Source organism: Molossus molossus, unplaced genomic scaffold, assembly GCF_014108415.1.
Source record: "Molossus molossus isolate mMolMol1 unplaced genomic scaffold, mMolMol1.p scaffold_m16_p_2, whole genome shotgun sequence".
Taxonomy (NCBI): domain Eukaryota; kingdom Metazoa; phylum Chordata; class Mammalia; order Chiroptera; family Molossidae; genus Molossus; species Molossus molossus.
Genome location: NW_023425355.1, coordinates 31,537,521 through 31,553,814, shown reverse-complemented (window position 1 = coordinate 31,553,814; position 16,294 = coordinate 31,537,521). Strand labels below are relative to the sequence as shown.

The following is a 16,294-nucleotide window of genomic DNA, read 5'->3' as shown; positions in this document are numbered from 1 at the left end:
CCAATGTTTCCTATAACATTGCTGGTGATATAAGAAGTCAGGATTCTGTCTCTAACAAAGCCATGAGGGTCATGTTGGAGGCTGACATTTTACTTGATGTCATCCTGAAAACGGTAGAAAAATTGTCCCCTGTATCTTGGTAGCCCTCTCACTATATTATGCAGCTGTTATCTATGGATGTGTTGGAAACCACTGTGTCCTTCAACTATCACACCCTGGCAAATGCCCTAAATTTTTGTAAAGTAAAACAACAACAACAAAAAAACTCAAAATTCTGGTAGAAAAAAAATACATCAGATTAAATAAATCTGCATTTCACAAATGCTTATATAAGTTTTGTGGGCTCTTTTAACTTGTCAGTTACTAACTGAGTTAGGTACACACTTCTGAGTAATTCCCCTATACTCCTTTAACTCCCCACTTACCTCTCTTATAGTACTTATCACATAGCTGCCAGTTTGATATTTTTTTCTAAAATGCAAATCTGATTATGTCACTCCCTGCTTAGTATACTTCAGTGGTCTCCTGCTCTTTCAAAATTAACATCCAGACTTTTTACTTTGGATTACAAAACCATTCATAATCTGGCCCTGGTTAACCTTTGTAGCATTATCTGCTACCATCACATCTCTTCCATCCTGTTTTAGTCAAACTGACCTACCTACAACATCTCCACAAAGGCACACTTGCTTCTCTCAGTGATTTACTACATGCTTTTTCTGCTAATTTGAATGTTCCCCCTTCCCCTGTTCATTCACCTGACCAATTGTCTTTATGTTTAAAGATTCATCTCCAATGACATTTTCTTCTAAGATTATTTTTGGTTTTACTCACATATGACCAACAACTCAAACCTACATAAAGTTCAAGTGTCTCTTTATTGTTCTGCTATAGTCCCTACTGAATAATATCATCAGAGTGCCTAACGTTTTTACAATTGTGTTTTTTTTCTCAGTAGTCTTCCCCAATGTGCTATGAGCTTGTGGTAGGCAGGGACACTATTTTATAAATTTCTGTATTCCGTACAGCCTGACTTCAAATGGGTGTTCAGTTAATGTTGGTTTAAACAATGCAACAAAGGGAAGATAAAACATTTAAAATTTCAATTGATAAACTCATTTTTAGTGTTGTTTTTTTTTTAATTGTTGAAAGTATTACAGATGTCCCTCTTCTTTCTCCATTGACCCACCTCCTCCCTGCTCCCACCCCCCTTCTTTCCCCAGCCTAGTCTCCATGTCCACTGGTTGTGTATATATGCATATAAGTTCTTTGGTTTATATCTTCCCACCCCTCCCACCCCAACCCTAGGGTAAAAGCATCTGTCCTTCCCTTGGGAATTCAACCTCCCCAGCTGGGAGAAGCATAACCTGAGGCTCATGAACAGCCAAAGACTACCCACCAGCCAGTATCCTTTTTGTTTTTTTTTTTTTAGTTCTTAATAGACATAGCCTTGACCTATAAATCTTCAATGTAAACACAATGTGACAGTCTAGGCTCAATTTATTATCATCTGTGATCCTAGGGACAGTGCTTCTGGTTTCCTGCCTGGAGTAAAGCAGTCCTCTGGTATTCTATTGATTCTTTGAAAGGCTTCCTGGCCTCTTATCCATGTTCTCACTACCTTCTCAATTTCCTGTTGGGGCCTGATTCCAAGATTCTCATCCTTATTATGGCCTTTCCTCTGAATCTCTCTTTGAGTAACCCAAGTAACTTCTCTGGCCCCTTTATCACTGATCCCCAGACATATATAGCATGGACTCTTCCTTTGCTGAGATTGCTTAAAAAAAAACTTAAAAAAATAAAGCAAGTCGTTAAATAGAGAAACACATAGTATATCTGGAGTCATAAAATGCTCATGGTCTTAGGGAAGGGCATATTAAACATATGAGCAGTAAGCATTCTCACTGCTCATTGCTCCCCAAGAACAACATTTCCCTAAATCAATAGGGGAAAGTTCTATCCTAATGTTACCTACTAGTAAATTGAATTTCAGGCCAGTTCCCATGCATTCAGTCACCTTATAGTGTTTTCTTTTTCCATTGGGCTTCCCTGCAGTTAATAAGACCAAACATTTTACTGAAGTATTTCTGCTGTAATAGGCCCTAAACATGCTGTATGGATAGGTCAGCATCGCTACAGTATTCACAATTCCAGATGCATGCTCCAAGAGTAGGATGCATCTGAAATAAAACAGCTGTTGACCTTTAAATATAATTTTGTAACATAGGTCTTTCAAATGCCACTGACCCTTAAGAAGATATCAAACAATACATTTGCCTTATTGAATAATAATCTGCAATATGTTTTAAAGGTCTCTCTCTCTTGGGCCATTTATATTTTTGTGCTTTTGAGTGTACTCAACACCTGTTATATTTTTATAATCTTCAAGTTACCTTTTATTATTTTACAAGATCCACTGTATCTCATGATTTGCTGTGGAGATTTGCACTTTATTGATACCTTTTTTTCTTTTTGATGCCTTGTAAGATAAAGAAGAAGCATAGATGCAGGTCACTGTTTCAGTGTCATGTTGAAGTCCCTCATTATGCATATCCCTCCAATTCCATCCCAGGAGGGGTGGAGGTGGTAAGTAATTTTTAAAATGTTATAGAGTTTCATTTGCATGATGCTAATGATGAAGGAACATCTAAATCTTTCACCAGCCAAATAAAATAGTAATACTTTGCTGTGACTTTTTTGTTCTTATTAATCTCATCTGAGGGTGTTCTTATATTAATTTTTAGATAGAGTGGAAGGGTAGGAGGGGGAAAGGGAGATTGAGAAACATCGATGTGAGAGAGACACATTGATTGGTTGTCTCCCGCATGAGCCTTCAGGGTCGGGAATCTAACCTGCAACCCAGGTATGTGCCTGGCAATCAAAACCTGTGACCCTTTGTTCTGTAGGTCAACACTCTGACCACTGAGAAAACCAGCCAAGGGCTTTGCTGTGACTTTTAAACCACATAAGGAAAGACATGACTGCAGATTTTTATAGTATTTGCTAAGAAGTCCTTACACATGGAGAAATCATGAAAACTTCCTATTATGTTTGATGAGATATGCATTGGTCTTAGTTTGTCAAACAATAACCTAGATTTTGGTGATATAGGAAGTAGAATTCAATAGAGTTTATCCTTGATTTGGCAAAAACATATGATTCCCTAGTGCAGAAAACAATTGGACTAAGAGACAGCACATATGATAGTTAAAAAACAAATGTTTCTAACTTCTACACAGAAAATAAGGAGTGATGAATTAACTATTGGAAACATGAACCTGAACAGGGGATCTTAAGCAATGCCTGTAACTCCTTTAAAGTCAAAAGGACATAAGAAAATAGAAAAGTATGTCAGCGATTTCTGGTATCATATATAAGACAATGAAAGGGATAAAAAAAGGAAAAATGAACAAAATGGTGCTATGACATAATGTTTAAATAACTAGTCTGAGATGATTCAGGAAATCGTTACATATTTAGTTAAAATTAATTTTAGGGTTTACATCTGAAATCCAGACTACAGAGAGACTATTTAAGGAGTTTCCAGACAAGCAGACATGTAGCTTGCTGCTACAGGAAACAATTCTGTGATGAGAAATATGTTCATTTAACCCCAAACTTAAAATATCTCAGATATTCGACAGTAAGAGACATTGTGCAAGAGTAAATAACAGGCATGATACTTGTCCTATGAGAAGATACAGTCCAAGAAAGCAAAGGCTACTTAGTGGTGCTCATAAAAAGACTCATAAACCTGAGAAAATGTTCAGTGAGAATTATCTTTTACAATAATATGATTGTTCACCCTCTCTCACATATTACTTTTCCCCGGCATCAGTGATAAACTATGCATTCTGATTTGGTCTCCCAGTTTTGATGGTAGGTTGGACCATCCACCATCATGCATCCAGTCCTCTTTGGGACCATAAGTACAGATTTATAAGAAAGACAGCCCATTCTATAGGAAATTATAGTGATGTGAGTGTATTCATTATACAAAATATAATAATAAAGGCCAAGCTCTATGCTTTATTTGCCACTGGAACTTAAGATGTACACCCAAGTATGTCTGCAGTGAAAGTAATGACAAGGTAATGAGTGAAACAGCAAATACATTTTATGTACACTGTATTTCCAGAAGGTTACCTGGATTGTCTGAGGAGGAGTATGTATAATGTGTTTGCCAACTGCTCACTGCAGCACTGTGGCTAAGGCAAAGTATCCATAGTTGACACTTGCCTGTCCAGTCAGGTAGGAGAAGATGAATAATAAAGTAATAAAATGTAAAAAATATATAATTCACTTTATGAAAGCTCACTTTATGGTCAGCTCTAGGAAAGCTTCTATATTACCTTAAGAGTAGTGCAAAGAGTGTCAGCGGTTCCCTTATCGCCATATGTTTACATGATTGTATATCAGAAAAGCACATGTTCATTCTTGCTGAAATATTGCACACCCAACTGAGGACAAAAGGTAGCTTTTCTTATTCAGTAAATTTGTTGGACACAGTTTTGTAAATGTGACTTCTCAAAAGGATTTTTGCATGTATGGAGTGCATGTTTTTAAGTTATAAAAGATTAGGCTTCAATAAAGGCACAATAAAAAGTAAAATAAATTGTAATATTGTCATAGCACCTTCTCAGACATTTACGACTTAACTAGAATGAGATTAGATATCATGTGCTAACAAAAGATGAGAAAACCTATATATATATATCAGTGCCTTTCTATGAATAAAGTTATAATAAAAGGAGATGTGGAGTGCCTGTGAATTCAATCTTTGATGAATATAGAAAAAAATTCTACATTTAGTTCTGTGAGATTTCTATGAGGATCTATAGAAGCTACAATGGCCCAAAATTTATTTCCATAATTCATTTATAAAATTATAAACAGGCATTAGCTCTTGATTATATAGCACTCCCCCCTCCCCCCCCCAATTTCTTAGTGTTTAGTGAACAAGTAAAAATTTAACGTGAGTCAGTAAGCTAACCTCTAAATTGCTACTAAAGCATGTTGGTGACAGCTGACAATTTAGAAGTAGTTTATAAGAACTGAAAGATGACCAGAAATGCTGAGTTGATATGAGAGTGGTGACAAAAATTTGCTAAGGCATATATCCCTATAGGAAATGTTTCTGCACTACAACATTTGGCCAGTGGTCAGGGGAAAACCATTAAAGCCAGAACTGTGAAAAATTTAACTCTTCACTCTGGGAGATTAAAAGTTTAAAACAATACAAATCACTTCCTTAAAAGCTTAAAAGAGCTTGGTCTTTGAGCCTCATGGATGCTGGCAACAGTGTTTGTATTAAGCCTTTGGTTGGCAGGATAAACTAAAGCATTTAAAATGAAAATCACAAAAAATTTCTGCTAACAGTCTACAAAATGTATCAGACCTGCTTTATTGTGGGGACTGTGTCATCATGTAATTGCCTAGAGAGAGACACATCATGCAGGTAATGAATGATGCACTGAGAAGAACACATGGAAGTCATTACCATTTGTACTTGCTGTCACAAAGCAACTGAGGGCTGCTTTGTGCAATTGGGGGAGCACCTCTGTCCCCAGATACACCATTCCCAATGAAGCTACGATGTGGACCATCTGGGTGGGCAACATTTCTAAACAGCAGGAAAGGAGGAGGACACAAATATGAGATCATTGATGATATAGTCAACAATAAAGAGTGCCCCCCAAAAATCATTCAGGGCCTAATTTGATATAGAACACAGAGCGAGAAAAAAAAAAGCTCACTAATTAAATAAGAAACAGTAAATATTCATAGTTGGGAGTGGCATAGCTGTACTCATTACCAGTATGGCCGTTGTTTTATTTTAGTCCACACTTGTTTCATTTTTCTGCATTACGCTTAACTTAACCACCTCAAAGTCTTCTGAAATAAATCAGGGTATAAATTCCAAATAAATAAATTACTGACACCACTCTTTTTATTTGACAGAGATATATCACACTAAGTCACATTCTCAATAAGCCTATACTTGGCCTTTTGAGATACTATCCGTTGGCCTTTTCAGAAGCTACATTGATTCACATCTCTGGTACAATACTATTTCCTGTGCTGAAAAGGTTATTCCGCAGCATAGCTATGACTGCTGAGTTACATATTTGCACACAGCCTGATACAATTGTATGTTTATTTTCTGGGTAGTTAGTGAAGTCTATTTGAAAATGGAATGCATTTCTTACCACCAAAATGTAAAGAGGTGAGTATGCAAAGGAGAACATTATATGGGAGAATATGTGTAACAAGGTCCCTATTCATGTAGTGTTGTTTTGCCAAGCAAAATGGATATTAACATAGTGCCTGAGAAACAGGTAGATCCTGCACATGCATTCCATGCCAGTCCTCAATGCTTTGTTACAACTAGAAAATTCCTCACAGTAAAATAATAAGAAGAGTAAATATTGGTCCATATATTCTTAGCACTTAAAACAAATCAGGGCAGCACTAAAAGAGATTGAAGTTGTTTCTATACACAAAATCCTAGGCAATTTAATAAAGTTAGAGAATCAACTGATGAAGTCAGAATTTTTTTTAAATGCCTGTCAAATGACTGTTTTACTGAGTTAAGTGGCAAGTTTATCTAAATGCCCCATAGATATGATAATATCTTCTACTACTTTTTCTTAGCAATGATTTTTTGTGGAAATCTATGTACAGTGTATTATTACATTCTGATGCCAAGACACCGAAACAACCGATTATTTCACCCAGTCTGTATTTTCAATTTTTAAGTAGTTATTTTGCTTTTGTAGACATGACCTGAGGCCCTTTCTAGCAGACAGATAGTTGTATTATCATAGAATGCAGACTTGAAGCTTAATCAAACTATCAATTACTAAGCATCTGTGAAGTGCATAACAATAACAGCTATAGTTTATTGGCTACTTACAGTGTGCCAGACTCTGTTCTATATAATTGACATGGTTTATCTCATTGAATCTTCCAAATAAGCCTTTAAGCTAGCTATATGATCACCCCCATGGTATAGATAGAGGAACAGGTTCAGAGAAGAGCCAAGTCCTGGAAGAGCAGGTACCATAGTGAGGCATATCAAAATAATAATCTAGAGACCAATGTGAAATTGAGCCCTCAGTGCTATAGAGACATTCAGAAAAAGGGAATAAGATGAAAATAAGCAGGACAAGTTTGGAATTTGAGCAGAACTCTAAAGGATGAAATAGCTAGCAGGGAGGAAAATATTGTGAGCAAAGATGTAAAAGAAAAATGTGTGACATTGGCTAACACAAAATTAATGGATTGCTTCGATTTTATAAGACTATCATAGGGAGTCTACTGCCAGGTTTTCCTATCCTTTTGTATATCATGGGTTTCTAAAATAAAATGCCAACTTTGAAATATAGGTACACACAATGAGGTAGTTTATAAATGTGATGTGGCTGGATCTCAATAAAAGACAAATATTTGATAGTTCCAAAGAAAGTCATTAAATACTTCATTTATTCTGAAAACATTTTTTTTTTTTATCCTCACCCGAGGACATTTTTCCATTTTTTGTTCAGGTAGAGTAGGAGGAGGAGAGAGGAACAGAGAGAGAGAAACATCAACGTGAAGAGACACATCGAGTGGCTGCCACCCGCACGACTGACCAGAGCCGGGGACAAACTGCAGCCGAGGTACGCGCCCTTAGCGGGAACCGAACCCGGGTCTCTCCGGACCACAGGCCAACGCTCTAACCGCTGAGCCAAACCGGCCAGGGCCTGAAAACATTTTTTAAGCAAAAGAAAATGTTATATAGTACCTATCTTTTTATCATCAAGCCAAAATCTCCCTCACTTTCTTGATTCTAACGCTCTTTGCTAAATTCTGGGAAATCCATGTGGTGGAATCATGCTGACAAAGGGCAGCAATTATAAGCTGACATTTGTGAGGACAGTTAGACTACAGTAAAATACCTACCCATTTCCAACATGTATAATCTCTCTCAATTATCAGTCATCCACTCATTCAGTTTAGCTGTGGAACACCAATGGGATCTTTTTAATGTTTATTTAAGGAATTAATTTTTTTGATATGAGGAACTCTGCTATTATATCCACTATTAACTGAAAACACTTAAATACATTCTAGAAACTGATAAGCACTAATGCTTTAATAAATTTACAGAGTTTGAAGCTTAAAGATCATTTAAACCAATCTTCTGTGAACATAAAAAAAGAAAAATGAGGTGAGTTTGATTTTCGATGTGTTTTAATCAATACACATTTTCATCAATTTTCTCTTAAATACCACTCTGGTACATTTTTATTAATTTTATTCCTATTACTTACAATCACTTTTAGTCATTTTCTTTCTTTGGTTCTTAACCACAAGTTAAAATACTAAGACCAGTTTCATTTGTCCCCTCTGCTGCTTCCCAATAACAAGACAGTAAATATACTTCCAAATGTATTAAGGTACTGTTTTAAAACATAATTTCTATATTCTGAAAATATTCATTTAATCTGAAGGTAGGATGGATCTCTAACCCATGGTTAGCATCATTCTACACTAATGGTTTGAAATAGCAATGTTGTTTTATACCCTTCAAGACCCACCTACACCATAAAACCTGCTCTGATTACCTCAGTCTATTTGAAATTCTGTTTCTATCATACGTATTGCTATCACCCAATGCATTTCTTGTTTCCATATTAATTGCTATCTTCAGAGCTAGCTTGAAGGCAAAGATCAGGTCTTAATCTACTTTTGTGGCCCCTTCATATGGCATCTAGCAAGGTCTCAGATAGGAACAGATATGTAAAATAGCAGCCAGTGGGGAAGTTTGAGAGTGCTGCTAATGGAATTGTTGTGGGCCATTTTTTTCAGCCCGGCTGGTGTGGTTCAGTGGATTGAGTATCATCCCATGGACTAAGAGGTCCCAATTCAGTTCCTGGTCAGGGCACATGCCTGGGTTGCAGGCTCGATCCCCTGTAGGGGGCGTTCAGGAGGCAGCCAATGTATATTTCTCACATGGATGCTTCTATCTCTTCCTTCCTTCCTCTCTCTCTCTCTCTCTGTGTCTCAAAAAAAAAAAAATCAATAAAGTGCTTTTTATATTTTTACTTAATTAAATGTTTTTAAAATTGCACATGTGTGATTAACTCTGTGTTCATGAATTACACTGGAAGAGACGTAAAGTTCTTAGTGTAGACAATATAATTAGCCATAGCAGATTTTCTTATATTGGCTTTATGTTTTTAAAGCATAAACGAATTATCTACCCCCTGCTTCCTTCAGTTTACTCAAGATTAAAATCAAATAAATATTACAACTCCCTAAAATAATAAAGGTAATAACAGCAACATTATTTTACACTGTGCCTTCAATCTGGGAAGCTAAAGATTAGTTCTAGATGCATGTCTGTGTGCCTTTTATTAATATACCCCCAAAAGGTAGGTTACTAAATGGCTAACTCAATTAAGCCCTTGCCAAAGAAAATACCTATAGAAAGGCCAGAGGGTCCTAAAATTCTGTATCTACTCATGCTAATGTGATTTAATTTTACATTTGAAGTCGTGATGAGGTTGCACTGAGGAATGAGGTTACACTTAAGCAATAGCATATGCATTGAAGTACAGTAACTATTGTTAAGTGGGTTAGTCAATAGCTGTAGCACTGCCTCATAGGGAGACAAAATTTATGTCCCTTTTGTATTAGATACTAGAATTGTGTCAGGAATGGAGAATGCTATATACATGAAATATTGGATACTGGAAAAAATACTTTCCCCTCTAGTAAAGAAATAAAAGCTACAGTGATAAATATAGAAAATTATGACTTGGAAACCCTTATAAAATATACTTATGAATGGACAGCCTATTAATCTACCAGAAAGACTAGGATATGTCAAGACTCATTACTGTCACACATCTAACCAAGCCCAGATCTGATTAAAAATGTGTAAAAAAAAGGTTTTGGAGAATGCATAATGGTTCAAAAGATCAATAAATCCTAATTTCATAATAAAATCCCCAACATAATTTGGTCTTATCATGATCTGTATATAAAATAGATAAAAATGATATCTCAAGAAACATCTTAATGAGTTTCTCCATCATATATCATACCTTTCCTAAACAAAAAGGGAGTGTGATGATGATAGACATGTTTTAGCCTCATGAATATCTGAAAAGCTGATTTTCAGTAGAATCCTATAACAGTCAGAAAACATAGATGCTAGAAATGATAAAAGAAGCATCTCATTCACTTGTATAATTGATGCATGACATGTAAAATAAAAACAAATAGTATTTTACCTAATGAGACATAGGTAAAATGACTGACACTTAAAAGTAGCAATTATAATTTCAGTGGAACTGCTACAAAATTTGAAAATATTTTATTAAAGAAATAGAATACAAAAATATTACTTAGGTATGTTACAGTATACAGAGTCAGTTTCTATTTTAAAAAATGTAATGCATACTTAACTGTTAAGGTCAAAGTTACTAAACAATACCCGAGGTTAGGCTGCTAATAGATTGAACAAACTTATTTCTATTTGATTTGGGTTTTATGTTTACCTTATATTTACTTATATTATTATAAAGCCTCACTCAATTCAATTTATCCTAACTAATGTTATGGACCAATGTCCTCAGGCACTATGTTGCACCCTATAACCAGTTCAAAGATGAATATGCTATGGTTTTGTCCTTGAAAAGCTCATAATCTAATGTGGGTGCTTGGGGTGAAGACAGGAAGAAAATCACTAAATTTCATAGATCAATACAACACAGGATCTGGATGCCTTAAAAATATGCAAGGTGTTATGTGCATGTAAATGAAAGGGTGATCTCATATGACTGAGAGGACTAGAAAAGACTAGGTGTAGAGAGTGGATTTTGGGATGGGACCTCCCCTGAGGGATTTTAAAAGGCAAAAAAAAAAAAAAAAAAAAAAATGGTAGGAGGAATTAGAAGGGCATCATCGACAGAAGACACAAAGCAAAATATATACTCGGTTTGTCTTCCCTGGAGAGTAGGTTGTTTAGGGAGAAATTGGAAGAAACAGCTTGGGAAGGTAAGGTGGGGGTAATATCAGCCTGGGTTTTCTAAAAATTATAAAAGTAACACTTTCATAAAGTAAAATTTTAAATGGCATATAGAGAACACTATAAACAGTGAGTCTTCTACCCTAGACCCATTACACAAGAGTCAACATTTATTATTTTCAATAACTTATTGTGTATCCTTATAAATTTTCACATTTATATGCATATATACATGCATGCATTATATATGTATGCATGCATTAATTTTTTTCATGTATAGTATTTTCTATTTCACAAATTGGGACATACTGTATGCACTGTTCTGTATCCTGAATTTTCTTTATCATATCTTGTAAATATTTTCCTGTCAGCATATATATCTACCTTATTCTTTTTATAGACTGTATAATAGCACTCTGTGGATAGGTCATATATTATGTGATCAGTCTCTATTGATGGAAATTTAGGTTGCTTCCAGTCTTTTGTTTTTACAAATGCTTCTACAAAGGATACCCTTGAACATACATCCTGTGCACACATGTATATTTATAGCAGGATTTCTCAGCCTCAGCACAGTTGACACTTTTAGTCAGATAATTCTTTGTTGTAGGCTCTTATTCTATACATTGTAGGATGTTTAGCAATGTCACTGGTCTCTATCCACCAGATTCTAGTAGCATCCCCACCCCTGTTGTAACAATTAAAATGTCTCCACACATTGCCAAATGTCCCATTGAAGGCAAATAGCCCCAGGTAGAGAACCAAAATTGGTAGGAGAAATTTCTAGTAATAGATTTTCTTCCCTATTATCCTGCTCAGTTGCCAACACTGAATGTGATCAAAATTAATGCCCACCACTCATTTTAATCTGCATTTACTTGTGATTGAAACTGAAGATTGTTTCTTATGTTTATAAACTATTTGTATATCTCTTTAACTGAGTTGCTTCTCTTTTGTATTGAATGATAATCTTGTATTGATTCATAAGAATGCAGCTTAATAGGTTTATATTATCATATGTCTTGCAAAATGTTTTCAAGCTTTTGCCTTTGGTCATTTCATTTTCTCTGTGTAGAATTTTTAAATGTATATAGTGACATTTATTAATTTTTGTCACACATTTTCTGTGCAGTCAGCCCTTGGTATTTGTGGGAGATTGTTCACAGAAACGCTGTGGATACTAAAATTCACAAATACTCAAATTCCTTATATAACATTGCATAGTATTTGCATATAACCTATGCACATTCTCCTTCATACTTAAACTTATTTCTAGATTACCTATAATACCTAATACAACTTAATAATATGTAAATAGTTATTATACTGTATTGTTTATAGAATGACAATTAAAAAAAAGACTCTAAATTTTCAATACAGATACAACCACAACCATCGTAGGCCTAACTACATAGTACGTATGAGCAACAGTGTACCATTTAAAATAAAATATTTGCGACCTATTATTAGTTGAATCTGTGTGGAACCCATGGGTACTGAGAGCTGACTATTTTGTGTCAAGACCCTTCCCCTTTTCATGGTCGGTGTTTACTCCTAGAGAGGGAAGAAGGGAGAGGGAGAGAGAGAGAGAGAAACATAGATCAGCTGCCTCCTCCATGACCACTATTGGGGATTGACCTTGAAACCCAGGCATATGCCCTGACCAGGAATCAAACCAGAAACCTCTCAGTGCATGGAATGATGCTCAACCACAGAGCCACACCTTCTAGGGCTAATTTCACTTATTTATTTATTTGTTTGTTTGTTTGTTTGTTTATTTATTTATTTATTTATTTATTTATTTATTTATTTATTTATTTATTTTATCCTCACTCGAGGACATTTTTGGATATTTTGTTCAGATAGAATGGGAGGGAGACAGAGAGAGAAACATCGACGTGAAAGGGACACATCGAGTGGTTGCCACCCACACAACCCAACCAGGGCCGGGGACAAATGTGCCCTTAGCAGGAACCAAACCCGAGTCTCTCCGGACCGCAGGCCGATGCTCTAACCGCTGAGCCAAACAGGCCAGGGCTAATTTCACTTATTTTATTTTTAAATCTATGATCACCCTGAAATTAATTTTGGTATAAAGAATGAGATAGGGAGTAACCTTTATTTACATTTTTTCTCCTGAATTAGTTTCGGCACCATTTTCTATTTTAATATAGCTCTTTAATTGAATGACATTATTTGGGTCTATTTCTGTGATTTAAAAAAATCTATTTATTTGATGTCTTCCTATTCCTGTACCTTAATTACTATACTTTATATTACATATTATAAAGTTAACCCTTCTTTATTATTTCTAGTTTTCAAAATTTCCTAGCTATCCTCATATTTATTTTCCTATTTTTTGTGTATTTTTTAATTATTATGCTTAATCTAATGTTCCCTTGGTATTGTACTTGGAATGACATTAAATTTTAACATCTTTTCAATATTGTCTTCCTATCAAAATACAAAGTATTTCACCCTAACTGGCATGGCTCAGTTGGCTGGAGCATCCTCCCATACACCAAAAGGTGGCAGATTCAATTTCTGATTGGGGCAGTTGGGAGGCAACCAATAGATCTCTCTCTCTCTCTCTCTCTCTCTCTCTGTTTCTCTCTCTCCTTTCCTCTCTCTAAAATCATTTTTTTAAAAGAAAGAAATACCTAATGCCCCTCAATAGAGCTCTAAATTTTACCTTCGTATTGGTTCAATGAATGTCTTAATAATCAGAAGATATTAATTCTAGGTTTTGAAAGCTTTTATACAGAAAATCCATTATATATATAGTTTATATATAACATATATAATATATTTAACCCATTTATATATTATATGATTTTAATAATTTTCAGTTAACACTTTTGGATTTTTTCCAGATATAACAATCATATCACTTGTAAATGGTTATCATGCATCATTTTTTAGATTTTTAAATAGTTTACTTTTTTTTCCATTTAATTGCATTAGGTGGTATGTCCAGATTTTTAAATAGTTTACTTTTTTCTATTTAATTGCATTAGGTGGTACATCCAGAACTAAGTCAAATAATAGTGGTGATATTGCCTAGTTCCCAGATTTAATGAAAATATTCTTACATTTTCATAATTAACTGTGATGCTGATTTTTACTTGATATTTTATTAATATATTTCATCATTTTGCCAAGGAATTATTCTGCTCTTCCACTAACTTTATCTAGAGGTTTAAAAATGGACTGTAGTAGACCAGCCCTGAAGCAATGTACAAAATGGATTAGAGTTAAAAGGGTCTAGGTTATTGTTTCTGAAAGTATGGTTTCCAGACCAGCAGCTCCAGCATCAACTGAAAACATGTTAGAAACACAAATTCTTGCTCCCCTCCCTCATCTGCTGTATCAGGAACTTTGAGGAGAAGCCCAACAATCTGTATTTTAATAAGTGCTCCATGTGATTGGATGCATGCTAAAATTGGAGAACCGCTGACTTAGCGCAGGTAAGAGCAATTACAGCCATTGGGCCAAATCTGGTTCTGTTTCCTGTTTTAATGATTAAAGTTTTATTCAAACACAGCCACATTAATTTGCTCACGCATTGTTTATGGAAAAGTTGAGCAATTGCAACACATACTGTCTGGCATGCAAAACCTTAAATATTTTCTATGTGGCACTTTACAGAAAATATTTGCCAACCCTGACCTAAAGTAATGGTTTTCCACCTTGGATGAATATTTGATTCATGCAGGGTGTTTTAAAAAAAGACTCATGTAAGAGTCCAATAACATACCATTTAAATAGAATTTCTAATTGAGAGTTAGAGCTGTGGTACATATACACAATGGATACTATGCAGCTGTAAGAAAGAAAGATCTCTTATCCTTTGAGATGACATGGAGGGACCTGGAAAGTATTATCCTAAGTGAAACAAGCCAAACAGAGAAAGACAAGTATCATATGATCTCACTTATTTGTGGAATATAATGAACATAACAGTCTGAGAAATGGGATAGTCCCAGAGACGTGGAAGTGGGGTACAGACTGACAATCCCCAGAAGAGGGGATGGGTGGGGGAGAGATAAACCACAGAACTTATATCCATATATGCATAACAATGGACATGGACAACAAAGCTGGGGACAGGGCAGGGAGGGAGGAGGAGGGGGGAATCAGAGGGGGAAAAGGAGAAACATCTGTAACAAAAATTAATTAATTAAAAAAATAAATAAAATAAATAAAAAACATTAAAAAATGAATAAATAAATAGAATCTCTAGGTTGGAATCTATGCATGAGGTTTATTCTTTTAAGCACTCCACTTAATTCCAAAAAAATCTAATCTGCCATATTTTCCAAATGAATATTCATGAATTATGTCTACATTTCTTTGATGTTGATTTAGCTATAGATGGGCAGAGACATTTTTTTTCTTAGATACACAAAAAAATTGATTTCTGGCACAGTGTAGTTGATGATAAAGGCAACTAATATGATATAAAATGACAAGTCACCCATTATGCATATTTTTCTGGCAAAGCCATAGGTAATTTTTTTCTTTGAAGCCTTTGTTTAGTTATTGGTTGACATAAATGAATATAAATTATATTAGTTTTTGTAAAACAGTTATTGGGCAATTTTTAAAATCCAACCTGGATTGTTCAGTGAATTTTGAGCAACATGGGCTAACCATCAGATTTCATAGATCTAAAGAACCTGCGAACCTATCATAAATCTATAAAGTGTAGCTAGTATCTGATTGCATAATTATACACACACATGCACATATACATGCCATAGATAATTTATGGTATATGTGGAAAATGAATTCTATATACTTAAAATATACTTATCTTTATGTTTTGTTATTTTCAAAGATACCCTGTTTATTTTTTTTTCTTCAGGAATGCTGAGCATGCCCTGTATATATCACTATGGCTTTATAGAAAACATTCTGACTCTAGGTGTTTTCAATGGACATTAATGGAGTCAATGCCCTCACTTGCCATTCCAAATTACAAATAACCCTTGGATCTTTTTGTGCCCTTTAGGGATAGTAGATAGATTCCATACCCCTCAGCCCAAATAACACTGCAGTGCCCATTACCTTCTTTGGGGCAGTGTAAGTCCTGAAATACCTGACGATTTTAAATTTGGAATCTGAATTGGGTAAAAAAATAAACAAAATGACTTTTTTGTTGATTCCTCCATGCTTTGTCCACTTACATTCTAATATTTTTGATTCCAAGTTTGAGATTATACATAAATAATTAGATTTATAGTGAAATCTGATAGGAAGAACAAATGTAAC

General features: G+C 35.0%; 1 protein-coding gene across 1 annotated transcript in view; it reads right to left on the bottom strand.

Moving 5' to 3' along the window:
* Positions 1 to 16,294, bottom strand: part of IL1RAPL2 (interleukin 1 receptor accessory protein like 2) — a 1,440,342-nt gene that overhangs the window by 1,041,285 nt on the left and 382,763 nt on the right. The gene's annotated exons all lie outside the window — the stretch shown is intronic.